We start from the raw sequence: 19,359 nt of genomic DNA, 5'->3' as shown, positions 1-19,359 counted from the left end.
AAAAAAACACTGAAATAATATCTCCAATAACAGAGAAACGAAACCAAATTTTCAAAAGACCTGAAACTTTTTTAAATAGATACACTATTTTGACTTTTGGTTTGGCCTGAGGAGATAAAGTTATTTGGTTACAGACAAAAATCTATCTATCTATCTATTGCCAGACGCCTTAATCCCACAAGAGGTGGCCAAAAAAAAATCGGCTCCATGTCACTCTGTCCCCGGCCATTTCACTGCCCTGCTCCCAGATAGCACTCTCCTCTCTCATATAGGCTACCACTCCACTCCATCCCACCATCTCATCCTTGGCCTCCCCCTCCCTCTCCCCCCCTCCACCTCAATCACATGCACTCTCCTCACCAGTCTCTCACTCTCCATCCTCTCCATATAGCCAAACCACCTCAGTGTGTTTCTCCTAACGTTTTCTATCACATCCACAACCATACCACAATGCTCCTTCACTTCCTCATTTGTCAGTCTGTCTCTCCATGTGACTCCACATGCTCCTCTCAAATAACTCATTTCCACTGCTCTCCCTCTTGACTTCTGTCCCTCCAACAAGGTCTGAGCCTCACTTCCATATGTTAGAGTTGGTATCACAATACTGTCATGCAGTAACATTTTCACTTCTATGCTTACTTCCCTGTTTCTTATCACTGTTTTCAAGGAACCAGCAACGTTTCTTCCTTGTGTATCCTTTCCAGCACTTTACCCTCGAAACTTCCATCCTTACTCATCACACTACCCAAGTACTTAAATGCACTCACATTTTCCATTTCATCATCCAATCTAACTGTACATTCACTGACTTCACTTCTCTAAAGGACCATAACTTTACTCTTCCCTATATTCACCTTTAGATTCCGTTTCTTACACACTCCCAAACTCATCCACCAAGCCTAGCAGCTCCTCTTTGTCTTCACTTAACAACACAGTATCATCTGCAAACAACAGTACAAGGAATTTCCAAACACTGCCCTCTCTCATTAGGGCCACTTCAACATCCACTGCCCTACCTTTTATAACCCCATCCATATACAGGATGAACAACCACAGAGACATGACACATCCATTTCATTCCAACCTTCAAACAGAAAAATTCACTCAGTTCACCATCTACAGTACATGCACAGCAGCCTTGGCATCCTCATACAAACTCTTCACGGCATTCAACAACTTCCCATTTACTCCACAATTTCTTAATACTTTCCATGATCCTTGTCTATCCACCCTGTCATAGGCTTTCTCCAAATCCATGAAGGCTGCATACAACTTCTTTCCCTTCTCTAGAAACTTTTCCATTAATTGCCTAAGAATGAATATCTGATCTACACAACCTGTTTCCTTCCTAAAACCTCTCTGTTCTTCTCCAACTAATTTCTCTGTTCTTTCCCTAACTCTGTCAGTACGTATCCTACCATATTAGCTGTGTGATTACCACACACTTCTTTTTCACCTTTTCCTTTGTACAGGGGAATAATCAAACCTGACTTCCAATCCTCCAGGGCTCTACCCTCCTCCCAGGCCAATCTGCACATCTTCCACATCCATTCTATTCTCTCTCTCCCATGATTCACCATTTCACCACACATTACATCAATTCTTGGGCTTTCCTCATTTTGACTTTCTTCATTACTTCCACAACTTCCATTCTACTGATTTCTTCCTTTCTTCTCACATCCCTCCGTCTCCCAGCCATTCCCCAGCCACTTATACTCTCATTGCTTTCGTTCTCTATGTTCAACAATTCCTTAAAGTGTTCTCTCCATCTGCTCACTTTTTCTCCCTTCTCCACTAGTAATCTTTGGTGCCATTTTTACCTTTCACTCCCCGACTAACTTCTTTGACACCCTGTCTAACTCTCTTTACCTTCTTCCAGAACATTTTCTCGTTTCCTCAACTTTACACTCAAATTCCTTCCAAACTCCTCATCCACCCTCTTACCAATCTTTTCACCTTTCTCTTCCTCTCTACATATATCTCTTTCTTCCGTCTCTCAACTTCTTCCATGCCCGTTTCTCATCCATTCATTGTATGCCTTCTTCTTTTGTGCCACAGCCTGTCTCACCTCTTCATTCCACCACGCTGTTCCTTGCACCCCTTTTCGTCTTCTTTTCAACCCACACATCAACTTATGCTGCACAGATATCTTCTGTGAATATCTTGCACACACCAAAAAAGACCCATGGATGTTCCCAAAAAATGAGACCAAAGAAAGCATGAAAAAATGTAGCCTATCCTGTTTTTCTCCAGCTTAAAAAAAAAAAACTTTTAATGGATTTTTTTTTTTTCCAAACTTCCCAACAATTCCGACTATTGACTAAAAAACAGATATACCAGTACCTTACCCCCCCCTTTTTTTTTTTTTTTTTTTAATGGAGGGGGGGGAGTATTAATGGACAAAACTCAAAATTCTGGATAGCTATAAAAAAAAAAAAAAAAAAACTGATGATATAGCTTTATATATAAAATTCAACATACAGTACAGTAAAAGTTGGTAAATATTGGTTTTCAGCCAATACTGCTTTTTCCCGTGAAACCTAGGCTTTTCTGATGGTTTTTGATGTGATTCATTCGATTTTGAGCATCATTTCCGTCAGAAATGACCAGATTTTGAGATAAGACTCCCCCCCATTCCCTTGCAATAATGGGGGATCTTTGGCAAATCAGGAGTTTCAGGGAGAGGAGTAACACAGCAAATGGTCATTTCTGAGTGAAATGAAGCTGATAATCAAATTAATCATACCAAAAACCATCGGAATAACCTGGGTTTCGTGAATAAAATACGATGCTCAAACCTATCCTAACCTATCCCAACCCAAGGAGTAGACTGTAGCACCAGTAGGGCAGTACTCCCGAGGTGGATGGAAAGCTGATGACAGGGAGTGCTGGAGCTCCCGTTTCATCAGTCCTCAGGACTAGTTCCTGACCATTCCCCTTTGCTGAACTTTTTCAGTGTCTCAGTTACACAGAGAGTAGGCCAGCATGCTCTCCAGTACAAACTTCTCTAACTATCTACACCAAACTACATGCACAGTACACACTACACTTCCTATTCAAAATTCAACTAAAATGGCATCTCATCACCAAGCCTCGGAGTCCCCGGGGGGGGGGGGGGACCATAAATGCCCCCACCATCCGCCCCTCTCCCGGTGACGACTCGAGGTGCCTGGGACCACTGTCTGACTCTCTTCTTCTTCATTTCTGCAACATTCGCGGCCTTTCCTCTAACTTTCGCTCTGTTGAGCACCACCTCTCCTCCTCTAAACCTCACCTTCTTTTTCTAACTGAGACTCAGCTGTCTGAGGCAACTGACAGCAAACCCTTTTCTGTATCCTCCTACTTTCTCTATACTCATTTCAAAGCCAAAGGTGGCTGTTGTATATATATACGCAACGACTTATCTTGCTCTCGTGTTCCTAAACTCGATTCTTCTGAATTCTCTACACTCCGGCTTCGGCTTTCCTGTCATTCTCTGACTAAATATATCTGTGCTGTTTACTTATCCCCTAATTCTACTGACTATCAAAAATTCTTCGACTATCTTACTTCTACGATGGAACACATTCTATCCATTTCTCCTTTCCCTGAAATCTCCATTCTAGGAGATTTCAATGTTCACCACCACCTTTGGCTCTCCTCTCCTTTCATGGATCCACCTGGTGAACAAGCCTAAATCTTTTCTATCCTTAATGACCTAGAGCAGCTTGTACAGCACCCTACCCGTATCCCTGACCGTCTTGGAGAGAGCTCCAACATACTTGACCTCTTCCTCACAACTAATCCTTCTGCTTACTCTGTTAATCTTTTCTCTCCGTTGGGCTCCTCCGATCACAACCTTATTACCTTAACCTGTCCTATCACTAAGGTACGGCCTGTGGACCCTCCAGGGAAACGTCGTCTGTGGCATTTTGGAGCCGCGGACTAGGAGGCCCTCAGGCAGTACTTCTTTGATTTTCCCTGGAATGATTATTGCTTCCATGGCCGGGAGCCATCTGAGTGTGCCTTGAGCATTACGGAGGTTATTCTCTCGGGCATGGAAGCATACATTCCTTTCTCATATCCTTTGACTAACGCAAGAAAGCCTTGGTTTAATCACGCTTGTTCTAATGCTGTCCGCAACAAGGAGAGCGCCTACAAAAGGTACCGGAGCCAACCCACCCCTGAATCACATCATCTTTACGTTTCTGCCCGGAATCGTGCTAAGTCTGTTCTTCGCTCTACTAAAAATAATTTCATCCATACTAAATGCTCTAAACTCTCCAACTCGAATTCTTCCTGCTCTTTCTGGCACCTTGCCAAAAATCTTTCTAACAACTTTACCTCATCATCCTTCCCTCCTCTTTTCTACTCTGATGGTTCTGTAGCTACTTCTTCTACTGATAAAGCAGATCTCTTCGCACAGACTTTCTCCTCCAATTCCACCTTAGACGATTCCGGTGCTGTTCCTCCATCACTTCCCCCCCCTGACTTCCTCATAGCTGACATTAAAATTTCTTCAGCTGATGTATTTTCTGCCATCACTGGCCTCAGTACTAACAAGGCATATGGGCCTGATGGGGTCCCTCCTGTTGTTCTCAAGAACTGTGCTTCTGTGCTTACACCCTGCCTAGGCAAACTCTTTCGCCTTTGTCTGTCAACTTGTACCTTTCCTTCTTGCTGGAAGTTTGCTCTCATTCAGCCAGTCCCAAAGAAGGGTGACCACTCCCAACCCTCCAACTATCGTCCAATTGCTTTAACGTCCTGTATTTCAAAAGTTTTCGAGTCAATTCTCAATAGAAAAATTTTAAGGCATCTTTCCTATCACAACCTTCTTTCCGATCGTCAGTACGGGTTCCGTCAGGAACGCTCCACTGGCGATCTTCTCACCTACCTTTCAGACTCCTGGTCATCCTCCTTTCGGGACTTTGGCGAATTGCCATTGCACTTGACATCTCAAAGGCTTTCGATCGAGTCTGGCATAAATCTTTAATTTCCAAACTGCCCTCCTACGGTTTCGATCCTTCTATCTGTGCCTTCATCGCTAGCTTCCTTTCTGGTCGTTCTATAGCCGCTGTTGTACACGGCCATCGTTCTTCTCCTAGATCTATCAACAGAGGTGTTCCTCAGGGCTCTGTCCTATCACCAACTCTCTTCCTTTTATTCATCAATGATCTTCTAAGCTGTACATCTAACCCTATCCATTCATACGCTGATGACTCCACCCTTCACCTTTCCATTCGGTTCCCGCAACGCCCATCTCAACAGTTACTTCAACAAACAAGGGATGAGGCTATGGCACACCTAATGTCTGACTTGGCTCGTACCTCTGACTGGGGTAAAAATAATATGGTCGTTTTTAATGCATCTAAGACTCAGTTCTTACACCTATCAACCCGACAAAATCTTCCACAGGTATACCCACTAATGTTTAATAATATTCAGCTTAATCCTGCATCATCCTTGAACATGCTTGGGGTTTCATTTACTCAGGACTTATCTTGGAAAGATCATATTACATCTCTTGTAAAATCTTATTCCAAGAGATTGGGTGTGCTAAGCCGACTCCGCTCTTTCTTTACCCCTGCACAATTGTTGACTCTATACAGGGGTTTTATCCACCCCTGTGTGGAGTACAACTCTCATGCGTGGGGAGGCTCCCCACATACAGCTCTTCTCAATAGGGTGGAGTCAAAGGCTTTTCGTCTCATTAACTCTCCTCCTCTTACTGACTCCCTTCAACCTCTGTCTCTTCGCCGCACTGTTGCATCTTTATCTCTTTTCTATCGCTACTTTAATGGTCACTGCTCCTCTGAACTGTCTGCTTGCATTCCTCCACCTCTACGACGGGCGCGTAGCACCCGTCTGGCAGCAAACTCCCATCCCTTTTCTGTCCAACTCTCTAATGCAAGAGTTAACCGTTACTCCCAGTCTTTCATTTATGCAATGGGTCATCTCTGGAACTGTCTCCCTCTGTCTGTATTTCCTGCTGCCTATGATCTCAAGTCTTTCAAACATAGTGTGTCCAGGCATCTCAAAATGATCGGATCTTGAATTTGGCTCTCTATTGTATTTTGTTTTTCTCTTGGAGGGAACTGTTACTGCAGGCTCATGGCCTTTGGTTCCTTCTTCCTCGCATTAAAAAAAAAAAAAAAAAATAACCTAACCTAACCTAACCTAACCTAACCCAACCCAACCTAACCCAAACTGAAGGTAACTTACTATTCAAAGCTTACATCTTCATACCTTACTTGTCAGAATCTGTCCTCAGCGATGGGGACAGTGGGTGCAGGTACTGATGTAAGACTGGTGCAACCACGAAGTGGGGGATACAGCTTCACCACCTCCTTGAAAAAACAGTGCATTTCTTGATCACCAGCTTGCTTCAGGAACAGGTACCGGGCCAGGTACTGATGCAGGTACCAGGACGGGATACCTGGTTTCTTAATCCACTCCTTTATGTCTTTCCACAATCTCTCAATATTTTGTGTGTGCACCTCAGGCTGTTCTGGCTCTACAAAATCTTCTCTGTGATTAATACTGTAGTGCAGTGGTATTCAAATGGTGGACCGCGGTCCGAATCCGGACCGTGACGAGTTTTGATACGGACCCCAGTGACTTCCATCACTGAATGTTCAGTATCGCCCTCGAAAGAAAGGCAATATTCAGCATCTCTGGATGAATTATGTCCACAATACGGCTCAAATAAATAAAATTTCATTGGGTGCCAGTTGTGTTAATCTACTGCAGTAATACCAACATGTCCACCTGATGGTTACAGTGCAGGCGAGTGAGCTAACTGATCAACATGGAAGCTACTAATTTTTCCCGCTACTCTAGGTGCTCACATCAGTCAAAGTAAAGTGAGTTTCATAATGCTAAGTAGCACACTGAGATCTCATCAGCATTAAATATTGGTAACATAAGAACAGGATCCCTAGCTGTCGAAATTCTGTATAATATTTAGCAAGCTGCACTACATGTACTTGTACCCACGGATTATTGTCAGTGGCTTATTCAGTTGGTGAACTGAAGGCAAGATACTGAAAAGTATTAAAACTGCTTACTGGTGGATAGTACGGTATTAAAGTGGTGGTGGTAGTACTAAAGTAACTGTGCTTATATAAGGATGGTAATTGTAATCTGGGCAAGAGAACAATGTCGTTTTGTCTCTGATAAGGTGGGCGTCTGGAGAATGGATCTCCATGTCTTACCTAACTACCTTAACAACAGAAGAGAATATCTACTTTAAAGCTTATTTCAATTTTGCTTAGGGTATTAACTTTCCATGCAGTTTCAGTATATTTTAAAGAACTAATTACTCTGCATCCTAAAATAAATGCAAGTATTTTATTCTATGATTAATATTAAATACAAGATTTTACAGCTGGACCTCTGCCATATTGGAAGATAGTATGACTGGACCTTCATAGAAAGTAACAGGAACACCGCTGTAATGTGTGTAACCTTCTTCACCAAGTTTTGCATAAGCAGCCCAAAAGTCACTTATAATTACTGAACCAGATTTCATATATTTCCTTATTATTGGAACAAGTGTATTCTTGTCCCTTATCAATTTCATTGGAAACAGGGTCGACCAGGGGAATCACAAACTTTTTTCTTGACTCACGTTCTCGTTTCGTTTCGTTTCGTTTTTAAAGGCTCCAACATGCTTGCATGTGTCGGCCTTGGTCACCTAATGGCAGCTCTCCACACTGCACGATCCATTGCAGCCTCCCTGTTCAGTCCCTTAACCCTAAGGTCACACTTAATGACCTTGTCCCATGTCTTTCTCGGTCTACCCCTCATAACCCCACCTCCAATATTAACACTTCTCACCTTCCTCACCCAATTATCATCCCCCATCCTCTCCACATGTCCAAACCACCTCAATCTACCTCTCCTCATCACAACACCAATACACTCCAGTCCCATCCTACCTCTCAACTCTTCCATTGTAAACCCAGCCCCTCCAGGCCTTGGACGCAGGGACGCACTGCACATCCACCTAATCATTGTCATTTCTGTACGTCTGAGCTAGCGAATATCTTCCTCCTTCACTGCCCAGGTCTCACTGCCATACAGCATTACAGCATACAAAGACCCCTTAGCACGTAGGGAGAGCCCTCTCAATGTCAGGAGAGGCAAGAGCTCCCTGAACTTCTTCCAGCCACTTCTCACCCTAGCCACAGAGCTAGATCCAGCCCCACCTCCAGCACACAACATGTCTCCCAAATAACAAAACTCTTCCACACACTCAAGAGATTCACCAGCAAGTTCAATCCTTTCACGTCTGACAATCTCCACCTGCTCACCCCGGCACGCCGTACACATAAAATCAGCATTATCTCGCAGTCTACCTCTGATACCACTACATCACTTATGCACCCATTTATCACACACACCGCACAAGATGGAATTACTTCCCACGCCCTTGTGGCAAACTGCACATGGCCACTCTCCCTCGTCTCTGACAGTACCTCCACCAACCCTAGATATCATCACTTTAGTTTTATCGGCATTTACCCTTAAACCCTTTTGCCCCATACCATCTCTCCACTTCCTAAACCTTTCCTCTGCCTCCCCTTCATTTTCTGCAATCAACACCAAATCATCAGCATACAACAACTCCCACGGGAGTCCGTTTCTAAAGTCACGTGAAAGGGCTTCAAGTACCATGATAAACAACATGGGACTCAAGACTGACCCCTGATGCACACCAACATTCATGGAAAACTCATCACTCAAATCTCCATTCACTCTCACCTGGGTGTGAGCACCCACATACATGGCCATAACCACCCTAACCAGCCACTCCTCCAAGCCAAGCTTTCTCATTGCCCACTTCACCACCTCTCTAGGGACTCTGTCAAAGGCCTTTTCCAAATCAACAAAAACAAAATAAAGATCCCTTCTCCTACCAATATATTTTTCCTGAAGCTGTCGAACAATGAATATGGCATCAGTGGTCCCCCTACCTGGCATAAACCCAAACTGCATCTCATCAATATTCACTCTTTCTCTAATCATACCTTCTAAAACTCTCTCCATTACCTTCATTATCTGATCTAAAAAGCTTTATACCTCTATAATTTCCTCTTTCCAGGGCATCACCCTTCCCTTTATACACATTTACAATTACACTCTTCAACCAATCATCTGGGACAACACACTCATAAATAATCCTATTTATCAGGTCAGTGACTAAACTCACCCCTATATCGCCTGAGGCCTTCAACATTTCGGCAGTCAACCCAGACACACCTGCTGCCTTCCCCACCCTCATCCTGCCTATTGCCTCACTCACAGTAGCAGTATCAATCAAAGGCCAAGGGCCAGACACTGGATCTGCTGGCTCCAAACCTTCCCTGTCCCAGTCAAACTCCTCATTCAACAACTGGTTATAATGCTCCCTCCATGCATCTTTAATATCCTCACTGTTCACCACTACCCTTCCTTCATCATTCTTCACACACTGCTCACCTATGATATCCCGATTATCCCTCTTCACCTGACCTGCCACCCTAAATATATTTGACCTTTCCCCATGATTTAGGTTATCAAGTAATTGTCTCTGTGACTCAGACTTTGCCCTGTATACCTCTCTTCTAGCCCTGCGCTTGGCAGCCAAATATTCCTCTTTGCTACCACCCTTCTTCCATTCCTGGAAAAGCCTTCTTTTTTCCTTAATTGCAGCTTCTACACCCTCATCCCACCACCAAGTTACTTTATGTCTTGGTGGTCCTCTTGTCCAGCCGCATGTTACATCAGTAACTCTCAAGAAATTGTTCTTGAGGGCTCTGTACTGTTCATTAACGCCTCTGTCTACAGCTCCCTGTTCAGCCACCACTCTCCTCAACTCGCTATAGAAGGCATCCCTTACTACTTGGTTTTTCAGCTTCCATATTTTCCTCCTAGGTTCTATGCCACCGAAAAGCCAGGAGGTCTGGGTTACCTCTCGCCCTTGATTATACTTGCAGCGAACAACCGTTTCATCAATCTCCACTATAACCCCGTCACCACCAATTTGCTCTTGGTTGTCGAACAAAAATTCACAAACCTCTGAACAGAAAGAATGCCAGTCTACACTTGTTTCAATTCTAATCTGCACATTTCGTAACACAGTTACTTGCCATAGTTCCAGGTGCACTCATTTTAAAAATGTGCCATGATGATCAGAAATGCAGTAGTTACACTATTTGCACTTCTTAGTCACGGGGATCACATGACTTCCTGTGGAATGGCACTGGTGCCAGTCTTTCCTGAATATAGTCCTTCCCACACTTAGGACACCGAACAGATAGAGACAAAACACCCTGGGACCTAAGAAATTCAATGCATGAATCGTTGATTTCAAAGTGGCTTTGAATAATGCAGCTGGGAACTGAGGGACACCTGCTGCACTGGACTGCCATATCTACTCTGATTTTGATATGAATGCGGGAAGTAGTGAAGGGAGCAGTATAAACATTGATTGGCTGTACAGTAGGTGATCTGGTGATGACTGTGATTGGCTTGCTTCACACCAGCGTCGAGACTGAACTGAATTTCATTGAGCCAGCAAGTCATCCTAGCTGGGTTGGAGAGGGGAGGGAGGGGTGGGGGAACTCAAATATTATTACCGTATATCTTCCTTAAAACCAATTTGCAATGGAAGTGTATAAGGAAAATGTTGATGAGCTTGAAGGGACGAGTGTGCAGAACATAGGCTAATAAAATTGGTGGGAATGATTAAGGGCTCAAAACCGATATTATCCTAAAAGTCCTCCAATCTGACCACCAATAATCTGAATATCCCAGTACTGGTACTCCAAATTTAAGGCAAATTTTTTTTTTATTTTTCATGGCATTTTTTTAATGTTTCTGGGCTTTATGATTTCTCTAGGTCCGACTTGCCCTTGGACTTGGATGTACAATACCTGCCTGCAACTATTCATCTAGCTACACTTCTGGTGAGTAAAACAATAACTCATATCATTAAAGGTGTTTACTTAATGATCATGTACATATTTCTAATGTTTTCAAAGGTCCCTCCCAATAGTCTGAAAGACCCTCAGTCTCCTGCCATTCAGATTGGCTACGGGACTTTTACTGTACTACATCTTTTGAAACTAATCACTTAGGAAATGGTGTTAGGGAACTTCTGACTAGTAACCAAGGACACTCAGGAGGACAGTAAGGTGTAATATGTAAATCACACATAAAAAGGTGTTGGGGAACTTTTGCCTAGTAACCAAAAGGACTCAGTTTTAGATGACAGTACGGTGTACTAAGCAAAATAAATCACTTGGAAAAAGGTGTTAGGGAGCTTTTGAAATAATAGCATAACTCACTTAGATAAAGGAATTAAGAGGTAAATATTTACTTTATTCTATTTATCTATATATAGCCTGATAACCTAATCCCGCAAAGGGTGGCCGCAGACAAAACGCCTCCAAGTCGCTCTGTCACCCACCATTTGACTATAGTCACCCTCCCCCCAACTCACCCCCCCCTCCCTCATATACCTCTCAACTCCATCCCTCCACCTCATCCTTGGTCTACCCCTCCCTCTCCCTCCCTCCACCTCACCTACATACACCCTCTTAGTTGTTCCTTCTCCATTCTCTCCACATGTCAAAACCACCTCAGGGTATTTCTCCTAATCTTCTCAACCACATCCACATCCACCCCACAACATTCCTTCACTTCTTCATTCGTCAACCTGTCCCTCCATGTCACTCCACATGCTCCTCTCAAGTAACTCATTTCCACTGCTCTCACTCTTGACTTGTTCCCCTCTTGCAAGGTCCACACCTCGCTTCCATACGTCAGGGTAGGGATCACAATACTATCATGCAGTGGCTTCTTAACTTCCATACTCACCTCCTTATTTCTCATCACTGCTTTCAGTGAACCAACAACCTTCCTTCCCTGCCGTACCCTTTCACGCACTTCATCTCCCAAAGTTCCATCCTTACTCATCACACTACCCAAGTACTTGAATGCACTCACATTCTCCATATCCTCACCATCCAACCTCACTGTACATTGTGATTTTATTCCTCTCAAACACCATAACTTTACTTTTGTTTACCTTAACTTTCAGCTTCCTCCTCCTACACACTGTCCCAAATTCATTCACCAAACCTTGCAACTCCCATTCATCTTCACTCAACAATACTGTAACATCAGCAAACAGCAACACCGGAAGCTTCCAAATCTCACCCTCATTCATTACAGCCATCCCCACATCCACTGCCCTACCTTGCACCTTTTTTACAACCTCATCCATGTATATATTAAACAGCCATGGAGACATCACACAACCTTGTTTCAGTCCTACACTGAGATCAAAGAACTCACTCAGCTCACCATCCACTCTCACTGTAGCCCTAGCTCCTTCGTACATACTCTTAACAGCACTCAACAATTTTCCCTCCACTCCATATATTCTTAATACCTTCCACATACCTTGCCTATCTATTCTGTCATAAGCTTTCTCCAAATCCATGAAGGCAGCATACACTTTCTTTCCCTTCTCTAGATACTTCTCCACTAAACATCTTAGAACAAATATCTTATCTACACACCCTTTTTCCTTCCTAAATCCCCCTTGTTCTTCTCCAACTAGCTCCTCTGTCATATGCCTAACACCATCAATGAGTATTCTACCATATATTTTACCAGTCACACTAAGAAGGCAAATACTCTTTTGGTTACAACATACTTCTCTCCCCCCTTTTCTTTTGTATAAAGGAACAATTATACCTGATTTCCAGTCCTCTGGAACCTTTCCCTCTTCCCAAGCCAATCTACACAACTTCCATATCCACTCCACAACAATCTCACCCCCATACCTCAGCATTTCACCACACACTTCGTCAATTCCTGGGGCCTTTCCCATCTTGATCTTCTTCATTGCTTCCACTACTTCCACCCTACTGATCTCTTCCTCCCTCCTCTCATCTCTTCTTCTCCCAGCCATTCCCCAACCACTTATACTCGCACTGCTCTCACTCTCTACATTCAACAAATCCTAAAAGTGCTCCTTCCATCTCCTCAATTTCTCTCTTTTCCACCAACAATCTATTATTCCTATCTTTCACTCTCCTACTATTTCCCCTTTCACACTGCCTTACTTTCTTTACCTCCTTCCAAAACAATTTCTTACTCTCCCTCCATTTCACACTCAGATTCCTCCCAAATTCTTCATCCACTTTCTTCTTACTTTCCTTCACCAGTCTCTTCACCTCCCTTCTCCTGCTCACATATACCTCTCTCTTCTCTCTCTCATCTTCTCCCCTACCTCTACTCGCCAACCATTCACTATATGCCTTCTTTTGTTCCACAGCTCGTTTCACCTCCTCATTCCCCCATGCTGTCCCTTGCATCTCCTCCTCACTCTACAAACCACCTCACATGCAGCGCCTATCTCTTCTGTGAATATCTTACATACCGTACATCTTCCACCCCTTCCATCTGCTCTAGCTCATACCTTCCCAATCTTTCTTCCACTATGCTCTTATACCCTGCCATTTTCTCACTATCTTGCAAATTCTCGACTCTTCTCACAGGAGCTGTTTCCTCCTGTCTTCCCCTTCGTCTCCTCAACCATTTTCTTTGCAGTTTTACCTTGGCCATCACTAAGTGATGGTCCGAGACTCCATTCCCCCACCCTCTTGCATCCAACACTTGCCTTCTCATTCGCTCATCCACACACACTTAGTCTATCATTGCCTTTCGTTCAACAAGCTCACCATCCATCCTCCTCATTATTCTCCATGTACACCAGTGGATCATCTTGTGCCGAAAGTAGGTGTTGGCTATTGCCAACCCCTTGCCAGCACAGATGTCCACCAAAGCACTACCATTCCCATCTACTTCAGCTGGCACACCCCACTGACCAACCACTCCATCCACTTGTACATTCCCAACTTTGCCATTCATGTCTCCAATCAAAAGCACTCTCTCACTCCTCTCAAACTTGTCCATACATGCTTCTACTCTCACCCAAAACTCATCTTTCACTCTTGCCACTCGGTCCTTTGTCGGAACATACACACATACAATCACCCACTCTTGTATACCTACTTTCATCCTCAACCATACAATCCTTGCACCCAATGTTCCATACTCTCTTATATTCTCCTTCCACTTCTTGCTTATCATCAGACATACTCCCTCTCTTGCCCTCTCATTCTTATTAACTCCAGCACATATACCTAAACCATATTCCCATTCTCTCACCCTTTCACCTTCTCATTTAGTTTCATTCAGTCCACATATATCCACTTTCCACTTTTGCATCCTCAAGCAACTGAACAATCTCTCTCTCTCTTTCACTTCATCATTCACTCCTCTCACATTCCATGTTCCCACCCTAAGAATGTCCTTTATCCGTTCCTTAGTCGTCAACGTATGGTCCGTCCGGGTCCAAGGCACTTTATTCGCTTGTTTAGTTAGTTCTTTATACGGGGTGGGGCATTAACCCACCACCAACCCTTTTAGTCACCTCGTATGACAAGCAGGGATACTGGGGGAGTATTCTTGAAACCCCCCTACCCCTGGGGGGTGTTTTATTTGTTCCACTTGATAGTTTTTTATTTCATTTGAGTGTTTTGAGGTCTCATTTGTTGTGCAAATGAATAATATCCAAAATATGACTATGACAATGTTAGTTAGTCTCCAAACCCTGCAGGAGCTCAATTGCCACCTAACCGAACAAAAGTAATCAAACCAAACCTAACCAAACCAAACCAAACCTAACCTAACAAAAGTAACCTAACGTAACTAAAGTAACCTTTTCATTCATCCATCCATTGCCAGACGCCATGTATCCCAGACGGGGTGGCCAAGGGCTTAGAGTTAATTGTTTTACAGGGAGGGGCACTAATCCTCCACCAACCCCACTTGACACGTAGGGATGCCAACAGCATCTGGTGTTCCCAGGCGGTCACCCATCCAAGTACTAACCAGACCCAACGTTGCTTAACTTCGCTGATCGGACGGGAAGCGGTGTACTCAACGTGTAACCTAACCTAACTAAAGTAACCTAACCTATGCTGATGGTCCTTTTTGGCTCATCTGACAAGCTAAGCTATCTCAGCTTCACTGGGTAGGATGCCATGGTCTGTGAAAAATTAAAGGCTGGCCTCATTATTTTCAAAGAAATTTTTCCCAGTTTCTTAGTAACTAAACAAGCAGCCTGCACACGGCATCTTGGTCGTGGCTGTGGAGTCAAAGCGCAATTTCAAAATTAAACATCGCCCTGTAACTGGCTGGCTGAGTGATGTTGGTCAGGTGAGAACTGAAATTAAAATTATTCATAAAAAATAGAAATATTATTTGCACACAAAAAAACACGTACAGGCATACGGTACACTATATGACAGTACCAATCCACTCTGTATGGTAAGATTGCCCGCTAAAGAAACAGCATTAAAGTAAATAAATACTGACTTAGCCTTTGAAATTATATATCGTGTACCAGTAGTAAAAGGTGTTAGAGAGCTTCTGAAATCATAAGTCACTTAGGAAAGGGTATTAGGGGGTTTTTGAAATAATAAATCACTTAGGAAACAGTGTTAAGGAGCTTCTAAAAACATAAATCACTTAAGAAAAGGTGTTAGGGAGTTTTTGAAATAACAAATCACTTAGGAAAAGGTGTTAAGGAGCTTCTGTAACAATAAATCAGTTACGAAAAGGTGTTTACTAGTAACCATGGAGAGACACTCTTAACTAGGCTAATTCAGAAATAAATCACTCAAGAAAATGTGTTAGGGAGCTTCTGCCAAAAACCAAGGAGACTCAGATGATTTAGAGGACACTATGGAGTTACATGGAAAATAAATCACTTAGGAAAAGGTGTTAAGAAGCTTTTGAAATAATAAATCACTTAGGAAAAAGTGTTAAGGAGCTTTTGTTATAATAAGTCACTTAGTATGAAGTGTTAGGGAGCATCTGAAGTAATAAATCATTTAGGAAAAGGTGTTAAGGAACTTATGAAATAATAAATCACTTAGGAAAAGGTGTTGGGATGCTTTGGACTAGTAACCAAGGACTCACTCTTAACAAATGCAGAAAACAAATCACTTGAGAAAAGGTATTAACGAGCTTTTGCCTAGTAACCAAGGAGCTTCAGAAGATTAAAAAGACAGTAAGGTGTAATAAGCAAAATAAATCACAGAAAATGTAGGGGCTCTTGAGATAAATCACCTAAGAAAAGGTGACAGGGAGCTTTTGAAATGATGCATCACTTAGTAAAAGCCAATAGGTGCTTCTGACTAATAACCAAGGATACTCCCGAACTAATACGTAGTAATAAATCGCTGTAAATATTATCAGGGTCGCGTCCTGTCTCTCGCTACCAAGAACAAGTCTGGTATATAAATGGACTTTTTCGACATTTCCCACCAAAATTTTGAGTACCTATCGACTCAGACATAGATATAACAGACCAGTTGACATTTTAAAAGCCTAGGAAGGAGACTTACGGTGAGAAAGTTCGGAAAAAATCGCCATCAATATCAAGGAAGTGATGGTGCAGCCTACCTCGTCTCCCTCCCGTGCCATCATAACAACAACAAGGCTCAAGGCAGCCTTACCAGCACCAACCCTGCTCATCTTGCTTAACTTTCACCCAAACGGCTAACACTCCAAACGTCCTCCAATAAGAAATTAATATAGCTTAAAAATGGCTCTAAAATTCATTAATATTATCACCCTTCCAATCAAGATTAAATTCCTCTCCCAGAACTCTACCAAATCCCTCTTCCAATTTAGCCAACCTTACTAAATTTTCTCGCAATCAGCTAACATTGCTGGAAGCATTGCAAGTATCAGATTAATTATCCTGCTAAGTTCCCTCTTAAAAGCTAAACTACATTATTAAGTTCCTCGTAAAACTTATTATTACTCCTAGCCAATCCGTTAACATCATTAAACTTTCTCCTGCTAACGTTGCTAACCTCCTCAAACCAGGCCAAGATTTTGATTTATTTAGGTTTTTTAACGTTTGTTGAAAATTTCCATAATATACCTAATGTGCCATTCAAGATTAGATTATATTACTCCTCTAGATATGCTGACATTGGTGTCATCTCAAAAATGGCTAAGATCGCTAATCCTCTCAGATAATCGTAACTAATGGTACATCCCCCTCAAAATAATCCTTGCTTTATTATTTTTATATTAAACATTTCGATAAAGCTCTTTTCTCATATATACTTGTTACAACAGTATATCAATCAATCACTGGGCTAAATAAAAGCCACCAACAAAAGTACCTTGACAACGCTGACAAACCCGTGTCCGGATCCAATGTCCACCAATTTCAAGATCATTTTCTCTTTCAACTTTCTCGATGGCTGAAAATAATGAACAAAATCCTACTTTCATTCTTATTCAGTTGTAATTTATTCTAATGGTGGAATTCCGCCGCTTAAAAATCTGGAGCCATATTAATTTTAAACCAACCGTTCGAACTGACCTTCCTCTAACATTCTAAAATCTCATAACACGTCTTAAAGACTCCTCTAACTGCCTCACTATCGCCCGAAAGGATGGTTGACAACAACAACTAAGAAGAAGCAAAAATCTATATACCTATCTATCGCCAGACGCCAAAATCCTATATGGGGTGGCCAAAAACAAGTCACCTCCATGTCGTCCTGTCCCCCTCCATTTCACTGCCTCCTCTCTCATATCTTTGTTATGATGGATGTTTTTAGGTCGACTTCTCGTCCTAAAGACACCAGCCACTGAGCGGAATCCTCTTTCTAGACCGGAATTAGAACACCTTAACAGAGGAAGGGCATAAAAACTCGGCAGGCTACCTTAACACATGTATTGCCTTAATTCAACCTTCTTACAATATACATACGATAGTATACTGAAATACCCGCCGCCGCCGGACCGACCACCCTGCCACCCCCCCACCCTACCACCGAGCCGCCGCCTCACCAACACCCCAGGAGGACACCACGGAGGGCCGGATCACCCGAGAGGTCAAACCGGGGCAAGAAGGATGCCGGTGCTCCCTTGTCTTAAGTCCCTCTGTCACTCAACCGGTCCGAGAGAAGCTACGCCGGCAAAAGACACGACCCTGTGGGTGGGGCAGCCTTCACCAGGTTCGGGGTGGGACTGAGCCAGATTCAGTCCCAGACAACACCAAGGTAACGGCCACTGTACGTGCCAGGGAGGGAGTGGCCACTGTACACCCCTCAGTTGTTTCCCCCTGTAGCGCCGCCACAATGGCCACTGTATGTGTGAAGGAAGGAGCGGCCAGTGTACGCCCTTCAGCTACAGCCACATCTGGAGACGGCCTCGGAGTGTTAGCTATTGAGCGCACTCCAACTGGCAAAGGAAGGAGGAGTGGAACCGTGATAATGGCTACTGTACGTGTCGGGGAGGGAGCGGCCACTGTACACCCTTCATCCACTACCTCCTCCTCCTACAGGAGTAACACCGTGGTAACGGCCACTGTACGTGCCAGGGAAGGAGCGGCCACTATACACCCCTCATCTGCCTCTTCCTCCTTCAGGAGCAGCACCGCCACAACGCCCACTGTACGTGTGGGGGAAGGAGCGGCCACTGTACGCCCTTCAGCTGTGACCCTTAGGAATTGCGGAACCACCACAACGGCCACTGTACATGTGGGGGAAGGAGTAGCCACTGTATGCCCTTCATCCATGATTCCTGGGGTCCTTCCGGAGAAGGAGGTCCCTTGTGCGGCCGGCCTTTCACCTCTCGGCTGCGTGGGATACCCTTTACTTACTCCCTCCAGGTGTGGTTCCCCGCAGGTGCTGCCAGAGTGGTGGCGCAGCCCTGTGTCGGTCCTGCCATCTACCCCTGGTTGGTCTCGGTCCCTGATGGACACCAGACAGAGGAGGTGCTGCAGTCTGCCCCTGATGGCGCCCCTCCCTACAGGCAACCGCAGCACTCGGGCTCCCAGACTGGACCGGCGGGCCCCAGAGCCAGGCCATTTGGGCTCCACTCCCTCATGGCTCTCTGCCCAGAGTAAGAGGCGACAGGCCCGCCTCCTGCAGCTGTTCGGCCCCAGCCCCGAGGGCCGCCCTTCAGGTCGAGGCCCCCAGGTCGGAGGGCCTCCCTGCACCCCACCGATGAGGCTCCAGCACGAGGGCCTCTAAGGTCGAGGCCCCCAGATGGGAGAGCCTCCCTGCACCCCCCTTACAAAGAAGGCCAGGGCAGTGACACCCCTGCAGGTAGTGCACTGTCTCCTGCAGGAGGGCTCCCCAGTAGAGCCCCCTCCCACGCCTGGGCGCCTCCTCTGTTAAGCCCAGGAAACAAGGGCAAGTAGTGACTTTAATGCATCTCGTGTGCCTTGAAAAACCACAGAGACGGGAGTAAACAGTGACAGTGAAAGAGTGAGGCCAGAAT

General features: G+C 44.2%; 1 pseudogene; it reads right to left on the bottom strand.

Moving 5' to 3' along the window:
* Positions 1-14,885: 14,885 nt before the first annotated feature.
* On the bottom strand, positions 14,886-15,000 carry LOC145416589 (5S ribosomal RNA; annotated as a pseudogene).
* Between the last annotated feature and the right edge of the window lie 4,359 nt (positions 15,001-19,359).

This window comes from Coenobita brevimanus, chromosome 106 (genome assembly GCF_032717465.1).
Source record: "Coenobita brevimanus isolate Jiangsu-jjx chromosome 106, ASM3271746v2, whole genome shotgun sequence".
In the NCBI taxonomy this organism is placed as follows: Eukaryota; Metazoa; Arthropoda; class Malacostraca; order Decapoda; family Coenobitidae; genus Coenobita; species Coenobita brevimanus.
Note: the sequence above shows the minus strand (reverse complement) of the source record. Positions and strands in the feature narration are given on the sequence as shown.